The sequence below is a fragment of the Castor canadensis genome, chromosome 4 (genome assembly GCF_047511655.1).
Source record: "Castor canadensis chromosome 4, mCasCan1.hap1v2, whole genome shotgun sequence".
NCBI lineage: Eukaryota > Metazoa > Chordata > Mammalia > Rodentia > Castoridae > Castor > Castor canadensis.
Genome location: NC_133389.1, coordinates 150,324,810 through 150,339,379, shown reverse-complemented (window position 1 = coordinate 150,339,379; position 14,570 = coordinate 150,324,810). Strand labels below are relative to the sequence as shown.

General features: G+C 37.2%; 1 protein-coding gene across 6 annotated transcripts in view; it reads right to left on the bottom strand.

The window, feature by feature from the left end:
• The window catches only part of Spats2l (spermatogenesis associated serine rich 2 like), a 160,910-nt gene that overhangs the window by 129,054 nt on the left and 17,286 nt on the right, over positions 1-14,570 (bottom strand). For all 6 annotated transcript variants that reach the window (XM_074071347.1, XM_074071348.1, XM_074071349.1 and 3 more), the window contains exon 2: positions 8,806-8,855. The gene's annotated coding sequence lies outside the window, so the exon portion shown is untranslated. The remainder of the gene's footprint in view (positions 1-8,805; positions 8,856-14,570) is intronic.

The following is a 14,570-nucleotide window of genomic DNA, read 5'->3' as shown; positions in this document are numbered from 1 at the left end:
TGGGGGACAAGAAGGAACAGAGAGACCCACCAAGACACAGGATGGGCAGAAAAAAGCTGCAGATGGCTAGAATAATTACAAAACAAGTGCCAGTCTTGAGACAATACCAAAGTAGCAAGAGTAAAGAGTGTCATGAGAGAGAAGTTCTGGAAACATTTAATGTGTTAGTGGACCACAGCAAAGAGCCACGTATGCCCAGCAACTGATGAATTTTCAGTTCTTCAACAGTGTGCATAAGGGACTGGGGGAGGGCCATAGTGGGGCTCACAGGTCACTGCAGATGTGATGTGGTCGAGCTTCCTTCCTAGAAACAGTACCTCCTTCTGAAGCACCATGGGAAGCATCGGGTGGAGGCACCATGGTGGTCTGGAGGGTCCGAAAGTCAAGTGCAGTGTGAAAGAACCCAACTAGGAACTTAGGCTGCCTCTGCATAGGGGAATATGTGGAAAAGGAAATCTCGCTCTAAGCAATATATTTAGCATTAAAACGAAATGCTACAGGCTGTCATTCATCCCAGAAGCCTGAGGTCACGATGTAAAAATAACATGATTACTTTACATTTACAAAGCATTTCAAAGGTTATAAAGAATTTTTAGAGTGAGCTTCTGTTCTACCTGGATGTTTTGCATGAACCAACAAGATAAGACATTTTTCATATCAACATCACCACCATAATCATTGCCATCATTTTGCAGTGCTGGAGTTCAAACCCATGGCCTCGTCTGTGGTAGGCAAATGCTCTACACCTCTGAGCCATACCCCCAACCCCATATTATTTCTTACCATCTCTAAGAATTGATTTTATGTTACTACAAACACATTTTTAAATCTATAAATACCACTCACAGGATCTTATCAATGACTACTATACATACAGAGCAAACTAAATCTACTCTAAAATACCTACTTCTTTTCTGGAATGAGTAATTAAATATAATTTATGTTAACTAAGCCAGGTGTGATACCCTGTATAGACCATTAACCATATCTCATTAAGAAGTTTCTGTATTTCCAAACCCTCAAACACTCTAAGGAGATACTATAGATGAATAATTACTTCAAAAAGGAAAGTATTAAAGGATATCCCTTAAGGGCCTTTAAAAACAGCTCTTAAAAGCATAAACAGGGAAGCTTGCTATAAGGTTATAAAAAATGGTGGAATAAAAATGATTGCAGCCTATTTCCATAAAGAAGCGTGGAAAAAAGCTAAAATTACTTCTAGCTTGCTGTGTTAAAATGAGCAGTTATTTCATTAAGAAGTGTCTTATTTACTCTTTGCCCTATATACAATAACAACATGTATTGTTGAGAGTCAACAGTTCACATTAGCATTTTTTAATTTAGGAAAAAGGAAATTGTAAACCCTAAGGAACAGTTTTCTGGTTGACATAGTTCGGCATGCTTGGAGGGTGAAGTGTACTTTGTACTCAAATTTTTATTAAATATTCTGTCCTTGAGATATAAAGATAATACTCTGACCCCAAGTCAACAGGGTGACCACTTTGAGGTTTGTTTTCTTTCAGCTTTGTTGATAAACTTGGTCTGATTTACCCTCTTTTGGTCATTTTCTTTGTAACTGGCAGTGCACATTGGGGAGATAGTTGCCTGGCTTTTGGGAAACAAGTTGCAGCTTTTGGAGAAGAGAAGTGAAGAACTAACCCTTGGCCTTGACTCTAGGCACTAAACAACTGAGATGTTAAAAGCAAAATTCTACAAAGTAGAAGCTGATATGATTGGCATAAGAACTCTGCAAACCTATTTGCATTAAGAAAAAGCATGATAAGATGAACCTTTTCATTGGATATGCTACAGTAAATGGAGTCTTCTGAATTGTGGTATCAAATCCTCTCTACTACTGGGTTTTCAAGTTGTTCAAGATTTCTCCAAGCCCTTGGTCTCTATCATAACATTCACCTTGCTTAGGTCATTTATAGCTCTTCTCACTAGTTATAACTATTGTGTTGATTCACTTGGCTACTTGTTTCTTCACTAGCTGACTCCCTTATTGAAATATAAATTCCACACATTAGAAGAGCTCAGTCCACTAAAGTGAGGTACTAATTCCAGAGTTAATCTGGTTCAAAGTAGATCTGGTACAGATCTAATATTCAACACACAGATCACAAATAAATGGACTGGAATATATTCATTCATTTGACAAATACAAATTTTGAGATGTCTCTCATGCATCTGTTAGTCTTTCACTAACAGGCAATGGGCAGAGCACTGACAGTCAGTAGGGGCTAAATGAACGTCAAATACTATCCTGCTTAATCTATGAGCAGACCACAGAGAAAGAAAAGAGACCATCAGCTTGTTAATCAGAGAGCAAGCTCTTAGAGGATAAACCCACATCTCTTCCTCTTTTGACTTCACCCCCCGCCCAACTCTTTGCTGCTCTAGGTAAGCCACATGCACCCTTTGGTTGGCTGCCAGAGCCCTCTTCAAACTCTCTTTTCAGAAATCTTTGCAAGTCTTATAAACATGCTGTTATTCCCCAAAAATGTTAATGCTCAGGTACTCCTTTGAAAGAAGAGGAAAATTCCTCTGAGATTTTTTTTTTTCTGAGAAACAAGGAATGCAATTAGGCCTTTACCTGGCACTTTGTCAGTTACCATAGCCAAGAAATCTCAGGGTTAGAACAATAATGCTACCAAGATGCTTTTGCTATTCAGTATGACTGGCCTTAAGTGCAAGGGTTAAAGTCTGAGAATGTTTTTCCCCCTTTATTTTAATTTCCCACGTAAGTAACTTCCAAATACCAAAGCTTAGAGGACCAAAATGCAAAATCTTTTCCATTATATACTGAAAAATTATGATTCATTGCTAATGCGGATCATTCAAAGCATCAGCTATGACACCTGTAAACCTTCGAACAACAATTGCCAATAAACATTTCATGGGTGAGCACTTAAAATCTGACAAATAAAACATCATTCTTGTAAACAGTGTGAGGCACTGGATTGATGATGTGTTGAGAGATGGTTAAAAAAGTATGAGCTACAGATTACATTCTAACTTTGCACTTTGGAAAATGGAAGTCAAATGAAATTATGATTGTTATAAACATATCTGTTTCTTCAATGGTATGCTTCCTCTCTCTGAAATTTTCTTTTTACAGACAGTGTGAACAACATAAACTTTGGTTATTTCATATATAGTTGTTCATAATGAATGCACCAAAGAAGTACTTTAGAACACTCACTATTTAGGACAATACTAGAAAGCAATGTTTAACTTGTTTTGGAAGCTATTCCTCAGTTTTTCAGACATATGAACATTTTATTCATTTGCATTGGTGAAATAAGACAAGTAATTACTTGAGCCCTGGTAGAACTGGATAGTACTGGATACCCGCTTGGTGTGAGGAATGGTTATATATGTCTGGTTAGGAATGGCTATGAGTTATTCAAAAACACTTTAATAGGCTCACAAGAGAAAAAAAATTAAGGTCTTTAATGATATAACAACTTCCCTGTGGTATGCAGACATATATACCTCTTTTATCTTCTTTCCCCTTGGCATAAAATCTTAGGGCAAGCCTGGCTGTTAGTGAAGACAGTGTCAGCAGTAGGTATGCTTACCTTGGGTTAATGGCCTCTGTCTCACAAGAGGTAAATTAGTACTTAAAAGTAGAAGTAAAGTCAAAATTTAGAGAAGCAGCTTAAGCCCAGGAAGCTCTGAGGGACCTACAGAGAACTTGCCGGCAACTAGTCCCATAAGTTCAAATTCAGTGTCCACCCATGACAGAACATGAAAAGTCAAGGCCCAGTCAGTTGATGCTGACATCTATTAGAGAAAACACTCATAATATATCCCTGTATTTAATTTTTATTATTAAAGTTCCTTAAAGAAATTTGGGTCATTAGCAACTATTGAAGCATTAATACCAGTTATAGGTTATAGTTATAGGTTTATAGGTATCCCTGATTTTCTGAGACAACCCAAATATGCAGGGCTAGAGCTCCCAGGAATATGTCCATTCTACATGACCCTGACCCCTCAACTGAGGCTGATTATCAAAAGGTGGCCAAATGATCTAAGTTGGACCAACTAAATTCCCTCATCTAGGAGCCCCAAACTTGGTGATCATGGACTTCAGAGGCTAAAAGTCCTTATTGCTCACATCCATAGCAATGTCTTAGTAAAGAAAAGAGCCACAGAACCATATGCTAAGATCCCCTGAGCTTTCCTGGTAGTGTTCCTTTGTGTGGTTTGGTGGTTTGATTCAACCCTTCCTTCAATTCTGAGACACCCCAGGATCCTTCCACAATTAAAAAAAAAAAAAAGACAAATAATTTCTTTTTCTTTTAAGCTAGCTAGTCATTTTCTACAGCTTCCAATCAGAAGAACCTTGTAGGCAAAGAACATCAGGACTTCATGAAAAGTCACATGTTGATAAAGAGAAGTGTAAGGATCATCATAAATCTTTACATTTGTAGGAAACTCAGTATTTACAGAAGCTCTCACATAGGTGTAAAGGTCGAGACAGCTCAGTGAGGGAGTGGCCAATGTGCTACAGGCAGGCTGCTGGCAAGTGGTGAACCAGGCTGGAAGTGCAGGTCTATTGATTGTTGGTCAAGTGCCCTTCAAGAGTAAGTGAAATTACTCATGTTTTGGGAAAATCTTACTGATGGTGTGCAACTTTTTTCTTTCTCTTTTCCATCCAGAAAGGGATCTTCTAGGGAATATAAACAAAATAGAAAAAATCGAAGCTATTCTCTCTCACTCTCTCTCTCTCTCTCTCTCTCTCTCTCTCTCTCTCTCTCTGTGTGTGTGTGTGTGTGTGTGTGTGTGTGTTCTCCTTCTCTTCTACACCAATCCCAACTCAGTGGCTTGGGGAAAGTTTTAAACACTAAAATATATAAACTAGTGCCTTAGTATTTTTTATTGCAAATAAAAAAATTTAGGCTGACATGTGCCTCTTTTTGATACAAACAGCAAGTCTGCCATCTCTGTACACTTTTTCACTTTTAGTAGGATAGCCTTTGAAATATGTGGCAGGCATATCCAAGATATTTTTACCTCAGATGTTTTCAGAATGCATCTCCAATATATGTTTGGTTTCTTGTTTATAATGTATATACATGTATTATTGTATTATTATATACTTTATAAAATATGAACAAAAATAGGAAGCCAGGATGACAGAATTGACACATGCTCTCTAGTCATGACATCTCAAGGTAAGTACACACAGGATGAGGTTCATGCTTAATCACAGTAGATATAAACTCACTTCATCCACATAATTTAGATGTCAGTGGCCAGCTTCCTGCCAGATGTGATCCAGTGATCATTATTATTACAAACGGAACTGACAAAGAGTTCATATAAAGCTCTGACACTCTTGTTGTTTGCAGTACTGAAATTATCTTTAGTTCATGAGAATTCTTTTCAGAAAGATTCTGCTAATATATGAGGGTTTGTTAAAACTTAAAAAATAGAATCTGTAAATCCAGTTAATTTCCAGGTCCTTTTTTACTTCTGTCCATTATAGATAATCACCATCCTAATACCTAATTCTTTCAGTGATAATGTTTGCTTTTCTTTATAGTTTTGGCCACTTGATACATGCATACCTTAGCAATATTTTAGTTTTGTCTATTTTATATGTTATATGTTGTAAGATTGCTGTGTATTATTCTTTTGCAACTTTTCTTTAACATTATGTCTACAGTGTACATTTATGTTATTGTGTATAGCTATAATTCAATTTCTATTGCTGTATAGTATTTCAACATTTCTCTAGAATAGATACCTATAAACATAGATATGCAGATGTGGATACACCCACATACACAACCCATACATACAAATAGTTAAAGTCACTTTAAAAATTAAGGGAAAGTAATTCTAATGCATCTCTTGGCAATCAATTTTTACAATCACTAATTCTTATGCTGCCATAAAGAAAGGCCATTAAATTACTAGATTTATCTTTCTGTAGACCAACTCTGATATATTCACTCAATATAAACTATGACATTAAATGCATCTTACTCTGTTAAAAATAGTTTGAAATTTCCAGTGCATTAATTGAAGATGAATCTACAAATTCCCATAGTATTTTACAGATTATAATCACATTTTTCCTCTTAGTGAGGGATAGTATTGTGTATACTGAAAGAATAAAATGTTCTTTCAAGTTTTAAAGCAATTTTGCATCAAAAAGTTCCAAGTTAAAACTGATCAGGGTTGTAAAGCCAAAAATGTTAATTCTGTAGCCAAATTAAAGAGCACAAGTACAAATAATGGAGATTCATTCCAAATTTGGAGTATGGAATGTTTTTGTCACTATCAAAAGAATTCTCCAAATGGAGTGCAGAAAATGGGTTATTATTAAATGACAATACTGTGACACCAGCAAAATTTGCTTATCAGTCTACCATTGTCTTATTGATAGCAAACACTGTTTAATTAACATCCATTGCTACACCTATAAAATCACATATATAATACTTTACATATATGAACCTGTTTATAATCTTCAGAACAACACAATGAAGTACATTCTATCTTTATACCCAGTTTTCAAGAAGAAACTAAGGCACAGAGAGGGAAAGTGACATGACTAAGGACCCCAGGTGATTCAAAATCATGGCTCCTAGAACCTCAGACTGTTTTCCACTACCTTGCAAAATATTAATTTTGTTGTTGTTGACCTTGTTATTGTTTTTTTGATAACAACAACAGTTCTTTTAGATCAGGACAAAATATTTGAACCATCAGGGGAAAATCTATGTACATTTGTTTTGATTTACAAGAAATTTGTGAAAATGATTGTAACCAAGCAACTCTCTAATTCTAGGAGAGCTAATTAAGAAATGAATTAAGGGATTCAGTGGGTACCCAAATTAGTCATTAGGGCTCGAAGATCTAGAGTTCTGGTCTAAATCCAGTTCTGGCACTTGCTTCCAAAATAAACATGACCAGATAAGTACCTCAGCTCACAATTAAAATGGATTTATATGGTTTATGTGTCCACAAGGGACAGGCCTCTTCCTAATTGAATTCGGACATCTCTTTGGTTATTGTGGGTTTCATATGCCATCTTCCTAGTCTTTTATAACTGCTGAAAATAGGAATATGCTGAGGGAGAAATAATTTCAATCAGTGATGTCTGCAGTACAAGCATAAAAGATAAAAGGAAAGCCTTTGAGCTGTAATTAGAAAATTCCTTAAGTGTGCTCATGTGGCATATGTTTTTGACTACTACCAACCGACAACACCAGTTACAGAAGGGATGTCTAATGTCACCGTTCTAGTATAAGCAGCCAGCAAAAGTAGAGTTCCAACATAAGATTACAGTAATCTTTTGCAGGCCAAAGCGTTCTCGTTTCCACCTCTAATATGATTAGTGAAAGACAGCTGGAGGCATCTCATTGTCCTAACAAAAAATATGATCAGAATTGTTTTCAATTGGTACATCTTTCTATCAAGCTGTTGCCTTCCAGCAGAATAATCAGAGTTTCTGATTATTTGGTGTACGTTCCAAAGAAACAGGAATTGACTGTGCCCTTGCTTGTCTGATGGGGAGAAGGCTGCCAGAATTTACATAGTAACTCTTTGGTTGCATAGCCAAAGGAACAACTAAATTGAGTGTGTGTGTACCCACATGCAGACGTGCATACCCGAGCATGTGTATGGAGACAGAGACAAAAAGAAAAATCAATCAGCTGTTTCCGTAATAATTCTCTTTCAACAACTATGAAGTACTTTCATGGTGACTCAGATACAAGGAAGTTAAGCATTCTAGCCCATGCATGAACATAGTCAAGACCCACCAATGATAATGGCTCACTTCAAAAAGTTATAGTCATCTTTCTACTATGGTTTCAGATTTACAGAAAAAGAATCAAGTTTAAACATCAATGGAAATATCCAGGAGGCCTTGTTAATTTGGACTACCTCGAATTGGAATTTATGATTATTTGATAAGATCTAGACTAAAGACCTTTTCACAAGGAATGAAACAACAATAAGCTCTCTGTTCCTAAAGGATTTGTCAAAAGACAAATTTATTCAAATACCAACAACAAATAATAATAAAAGTTACCATTTTATTGGATGTCAATCTTCTTTAAGTTTCCTTTACATATATGAGCTTGATAAATCCTAACACCTCTGCAAGATGAGTGTAGTTATCCACATGTTAGAGAGGAGGAAAGTGAGGCTCAGGGAAGTGAGTGAGCTATAAAGACCATGCAATTATTAAGTATCAGAACCCAGAGGCAAAGCCAGGTTGTCTGGCTCCGAAGGCTGTCCTTCCACTTGTGCTCCACACTGACTGAGCACTGCAATTGCAAGTTGGACTTCCAGATTTACTGGGGCACATTCTTCAACAACAGTGACAAGGGCAAAATGACTATCACTGCAAGGATGGAAAGCCAGGCAGTCTGGCTCCAGAGCCTGCCACTCTTAACTGTAATTTCTTTCTAAATCACAGGGATGTCTTTAAAAGGCCTGTTTTTCTTTTTCTTTTCTTTTTTGTGGTACTCCAAAGTATTTTACATGCACAATACTATTCTAAAGATATCCATAGCAATGTGGATGTAGGTGGGAGGGGGATGTAGGTAGGGTAAGAGTGGCTCAGATCTACTTCCCCACCATGGGCCCAGCTCTTGTTTATAGCTGAGTCCACATGCCATAAACAACAACTCTGGTGATGAGACCCTATGAGGCAGCTCAGACAACATTGCTAGGGCTGTGACGGGGCCTGCAGGAGTCAGCTGTGGGTGAAGGAAGAAGCAGTCAAGTAGGTGGGAGGAGGTCATAGAGAAGGAAAGGACCATCTGGACTTACCTAGGAATCTGCAGAGATGTTCCTAAAAGCAGCCTGGGTTCTGGAATGTTCTAGAAAGAGAGGAAATTTAGATCAGAAACCACACCATCCACTTCCTATCACATCCACCCAGGTAAGAATCTAGGGCCTAGCAGAGATGACTTCATGGTTATCTGACCTCGGGTAGGAGGAGTAACATCCCTGGGCCTCCATTTACTCAGCTGTGAAATGGAGGTAAAAACAGTGCCTTCCTCACAAAGTCGTCGACTGGATAATTCGTATGATGCATCCAACACATCCAGCATGTAAGTGATACTGTAACAACACTGTTATAACTAATTCCTAGTTTAGAAAGTACCCAGGATTGCTCTAGGGCATGATTTACACAGGCCAACTCCTTCAGTACTCTAACAGAGACACTGCTATCACTGGCATTGGACAGACATCAGTAAACAAGGCACGCAGAAGTCAAATTTCCTAACTCATGAAGCTACACAGGATGTGGTGCTAGAATTCCAATGATGACAATCAGGACCTAGAACGGGGACTGGTAGTCACATGATATCTGCCCAACTGATTAAAAATAAATGTTGGCTATTGTTATTATTGTTGTTATAATAGTCTTTTCTCCCAGAGACAATCTGTAATGTACCTACATCCCCACAGAACTCACCAGTCAGTCAGTAACTACTTAGGCATAGAGATGGGTGCCAGGGTCGAAAGTCAACCAACCACTCAGCCACACAGGCAACGCAACCGTCATAAGTGTCTCTCAAGAATACCCATCTCCACTGCTCTACTGAGCACTATGTGGGGATTCAAACACTCTGCTCACTGAACCTAGTGTCAGAGAGTTGACCTCCATGAAGCAATTGGAGAACAAGAGCCAGGAAGGTGCTAAAAAAAATACGATGCTGTGATGCTATGCCTGGCTCTGGCACTGGCTCTCTGGAGGAGCTTCTCCACCTCAGCTGACATCTCTTGGTTTCATATTTAAATGAGAGGTTGACCTAGAGGCTCTGAAGCCCTGATTCTAATCTACAATTCTGATTTTCTTTCAATCAGATTAACTTTTTCTCCCAACAGTATAGTTTCTCAGAGAATATATTACAACCCTTCACTTATCTAACAACCATGGGCTGAACACAATGTCAGAACAGTGCCAAGGACAATCAACACAGACATGACCTTACATTTGGCAATTAGTTATCATAGCAAATCTTGTCAATAAGAAGACAAGGAAAAAATTCTGTCCTGAGGACAAGCACTGCCTCGTCCAGAACCCTGGGAGTGGCTCTGAAGAACTCTAGATCAATCCAGAATACAGGGTCCCAGTGTCCCAGGTGCCTAGCGGTGGGGGAGCATGCTGATAAGTCAATGGGATAGATAAGAATATCTGTGAAAAATAAGGTAGAAACTGGATAACTAATGACAGGCTTGGACTGGAAGTCAGGTTTGCTTTCTAAAAGTAAAACTGCTATACATGGCAAACAGAACAGAAGAGACTTTAGCTGGTGCTTAATTACTTGGATTTCTTGACTTTAATAAAAGTATACCAATGGCCATTTTGATAACAGTCTTGTGTGTGTGTATATGTGTATATAAGCCTCCTTTGAGAAACTTTTACTGCTACACAAGATGCTACTGACTTTATTTATTACAGACCAGTTCATTACACTTAGATACATTTGCTTCCACAAAAACTCCTTGGAGGGGAATAATTCAGTGAGTGTAATACTTCCATTAAAAAAGAATTGATTTCAAAATGTGCTTTTCAAACTTTTGACAAAACCAATTTTCTGATTTTCTTTATGTACCGAAAAAAAAGGCAAACATTGTTGTGTTGACAATGTAATAAATGAGTTGTCAAAGAATATATTAAACATTTATAGATTTCATTTTTAATAAAGACTTTTAAACATACCCCAAAATATCCATCAATATTTGACATAGGAAGAAGCAGCATTTTGGTAAATTCCATCCCCCTACTACAATTGTCAGCACAAGATATTTATGGTTCTTACAGAGGACAAGGGTGGTGGTCTTTATAAGATGACAAATAGCTACAATGTAAGACTTCAGAAAGTACAAAATGGTCAAACATATCATATATTTTGATGGTTATTCAGGTAACGGATACACTGTCTTCGGTACGTTCCTAACAAAGTATTTTGTGCGTGGGAGTCTATTGAGAACTTAGCTCCTAAACAGGCTCTGAAAGAGATTCCCAAAAAAGTTGTATCCAACAATGGCAACACTGCTGGAGTACATGCATAAACTTCAAAGATAACTGTGCTACAGTATTCATTTGGCTATATAAATTCTCCCTTTCTAATGCCTGGAAAGAAAGAAGTGGAAAAAGTGATTATCCCTGCGGTGAAGGATTATGGATATTTTTTCTTCTTAAAATTTTCTTTCTAAACTTCCTATAATGAGTATGTATTATTTTTCTTCAATCTCATGATACATTATGGAAGATAATATCACATTGGAAAAGGGTTGGAATCAATAAATTGGGGTTCAAATCCCAGCTTGTCCCCTTTCTACTTTGATGCCCTTTGAGAAGTTATTTAGCAGCCCAAGACTCACAGGTACTTACCTATAAAATGAAAATAACATGCATGCCTTGAATTCCACAGAGGATGTTAGGCTTTTCTGATAACTAATAGTTAATCAATTTGTTGATGTCTATAAGCTAATGCTTTAGGCCAATCGTTTATAGAAATATTGTGAATTTGTAACTGGTAACTTTAAAAAATCCTCCAACAGTTAAAAGTTCAGAAAAAGAATAAGTAGGAATGGGCTTCTACTCTGTAGTACCCCATTGTCCTTTCCTTCACAATGACCACATTCCTACAGTCCAAGGCTCTTAGGTCCACCAGAAATCCTCTGATTGGGATGGGAGAAGGGTTTAAACAGATCCACAAAGCATACAGAAAGAAACCACAGCTACCACAATCAAGACCTTCTCTATGTTGTCATTCCTTATGATTAAAGTGAGCAAAATAAATTGTGAAATTGTATAAGTGAGGGGTGAGGAACAAGATTATAGATTCTCTGGCTTTTCTTTCTTGCTTTTTTAATGGTAGCTATGTTGGTATCTTTAACCTATTCATTAAAGGTAGTTCAATCAGTTAGGTTTATGATAAAATATATGTACTCAACAAAATATGGCTTTTGGGGATATGTTGCCCTTGGATATGTGTTGCTCTACTTTGACTACAGCAAGAAATATTGATTTAACTGGCTTTAATATCAAGTCAGGTATTTGCTGACATGTGGAAATGGAAAATATCAAAACCATGAAAAGCTTGATATATAGGTCAAATCCCATTTCACCTCACTCCAAGGGACTGTCCAAAATCTTCTGCTGTATTTCAATTGTGTACTATGGATGCTTGCCTGAATCACAGATAAAACAGGATTTCCATTATAATGGGATGTGCTGCACAAATGAATGCTGGTATAGATTTTTTTTTTATAGCACAATTTATTGTAGAAAGCACAGAAAAAAAAAAATCATTACAAACTTAACCTCTCCCTTTTCTCACCTTTGGAGGCACATCTTGCTTTCTACCTAAGGTATGCATTGCTTTTTCCTTTTCAAAATCTGATTTCTTCTTGCTCTTCTCATTGTGCTTAGTAGAGAGCAGACACTCAGAAAATAGCTGAATGAATACTTTGGTACCAAAGCACAGGAGGGAAATTCAGAATAACTGTCTTTGCAGGAAGAGAATAAAATTTAGAAACTGATTCAAAATTGGGACTAACAAGTGCGATGAGGCATTGATTGCCATGTAGCATGCTCAGGGAATCATGGCATCATTGGGCCTGGAGTCGGCTCCCCACTGCCAAGTAGTCACATAGGCTCATCTACAACATCTAGCACCTGGCTCACACAATCACACCCAACTCCACAGAGACATTTCTATCATTAATTGCCAACAACTTATAATGTCCTATAGTATAGTCGAAGTTAAGGGTGGTCAATGAACAATCCCAAAACTAAAGGACTGCGAGAAAGAGCTACTCACCACAACCACCTATGAGGCAATAAAAACCAGGCAGGTGACCCCATAGCAGCCCAGTTTCTGATGCCTTAATCAAGGCCAAGAGGAGAAACCAAGAGAGATTTTAGAAAAGTCTGCATGGACATCATCTAGAGTCAAAGTTCCTAACTTCTTGTTTGTTGTCTTTCCTTCTACACTCCAGCAGCATGAATACTTTAATAATCCAAATATTTCACACAATTTCTTAAAATGCAATTTTGTTGGAATATTATTCTTTTTGTCTTTTTCTTGAGCCTTTTTAATTGAAAGCTAGAATATACATCAAACACACTAGTTTTGCTTCCATCTTATACTAACACAATAGATCCAAATGCCTACTTTTATAAAAGTCTTCAATGTGTTCAAAGTAACCATCTACTGAAGCCAAAGGGCTCCCCTTCCTCCTCAGAGGAATACGCCTTGAGAGTAAGTATCCAAGTCTCTAAGAGTCCAAGCTAGGCACCATGGGTGTCCAGGGCAGAGAAAGGGTGGATATACTGCTGAATAAAGTACAAGCAAAGAGTCAGAAGGGTCTGATGAGGTTAGGCACAAGTGGAACAATTGTATACACATAAATATATAAATAAATATATATTATATATATTACAAACATACCGATTCTTCATTTGAAAATCTTAAATGGTAAATCAGCTCTTCCTTAAGGTAGATGACCTATGACCATTAGTTAATAACTAACAAACAAATCATGAAAGAACTTTTGAGTTACTCAAATGGTTTGCTCTGTATGATCCTTCAAATGTAGTAGTCACTATTTCCACTGGAGGCTAAGGGAGTGAAGGTTCAAAGATAGTGTAGTTCTTTGCCTAGAGATAGACAGCTATTAAGTGATGGGTCTTGAATACAATCTGTAGATTACATATATAATTCTCTGTTCAGTTCTAACATTCAATAGTTGTACAAAGAACTCAAATCTAACTTGTTGGGCCCTTTCTACATATACCCCAAAGGGGAGAATACTATTGTCAACAATCTTCAGTTGGTAGTGATGATCTATCAAGATTCAAAACCTTTCTGGCTACTGGGCTTTGAAAACTGTTTCTCCCTTGCAAGAATGAAAATGACTGAAGGAGAATAGGACAATTCTCAGACAAAAATTTCAAGTTCAAGCACTATAAAAATTCAAGAATTCAAAAACCAAGGATAGCTTTCCTGACTAGATAATAACTGGTTAGAAACTGCAACAAAGCACCTCTTGCATATGAAATATTACTACTGGGATTTTTAGAAGCATTTTTACTAGGAACTGAACTCTACAAAATGACAAACCAGGATTACCTATTAAAAGAGGACTTCAGTTGTCCCTCTATTCTAAGAAACTGCGTGAGGTACTGCTTGGCAATACCTTCTTCATATTAATTATGCATTTTTCCTACAAAATTGGCTGCCATACTATATGCTGTAAGTCAGGTTTGAGAGCTGCCAAGATAAATGTTCCGAAAAGATGACTTTTTAAAGACAACCTGACAGTTTACCAAATAGTTCTTTGGGGGTTTTACCCCAGTACAGTTTATGTCTCATACTACAGCAATTATTACAACTCTTTCCTGTTGTATCATCTTATGAATAAGACTAACATATTTTTTCTTTTCAACACCTAATATACAAGTACAGAAATGTACAATTTCTTTTGACAGTATCCACTTACTTTCAATGTTCTTATTGCTTAATTCCTAAACGATTTACGTGAAACACTGATTCCTATGGGGGTTGAGTGAT